Source organism: Schistosoma mansoni, chromosome 2, assembly GCF_000237925.1.
Source record: "Schistosoma mansoni strain Puerto Rico chromosome 2, complete genome".
NCBI lineage: Eukaryota > Metazoa > Platyhelminthes > Trematoda > Strigeidida > Schistosomatidae > Schistosoma > Schistosoma mansoni.
In genome coordinates this window covers 647520-648334 of record NC_031496.1, presented here as the reverse complement: position 1 = coordinate 648334, position 815 = coordinate 647520, and positions in this window count along the sequence as shown.

Sequence of the window (815 nt, the reverse complement as noted above, 5' to 3'; positions counted from 1 at the left end):
CAACGATTGATTCATACTCCATTTGTTCCCTCAGGATACTGGAGCCAGCCCATGTGCACCATTGGTTGGGAATGAGGGTTTTCCAACTCCCCTAGGTAGAATTTCAGTGTCCACCAACCCGGTTAAAGAACCGGGCATTCACTTTTTGTCCTCTCTATTTCGTAAACAGCACCTTGGACACGAGAAAGCAGTGAGTATTACTTCGCTGGTAGAGGCTGTATACGCGTGGCCATGTGAGAGCATTTCGAGAGAAAGGGCGGCCCCTCCCCATCGTCAGCTGTACCAGGACATTTGGGGGCATCCACGACCTCCGGTTTCATGGTCGAATATTTAACGTCTATACCACTGAGTTTCAATTCATCAATATTAATGTCTAGCATTAATCAATCCATGATCTTATACAACATTTCATCTATCAACTTTATTTAATTTTTTTCATATATCACTACTTTCAGATGAATTTATATGGTTTGCTGATGAACCACTATTTTCACCATTTATAGATCCATACAGTTCACTATTAAGTAAAAAAGATCCTTTATCTAAAACAGAATTAGGCGAATGGGGGGATATTAGTAATAAAGAAATACAGGATTATATTAAGGGGTACTCTCCTATGCAAAATATAGGTAATTTAAAGCAATCAAATACAACTATAATTAGTCTTCTAGGTGAAAATGATATTTATATTGATAATCGTTCTGTAATTGAATGGTCTAATAAATTATGTATGAAGAATATCAAGTCACTTGTTTATATTAATAAAAATGCTGGACATGGGGGAGTGTCTCACAAGGATAAAGACTTATTTGTAA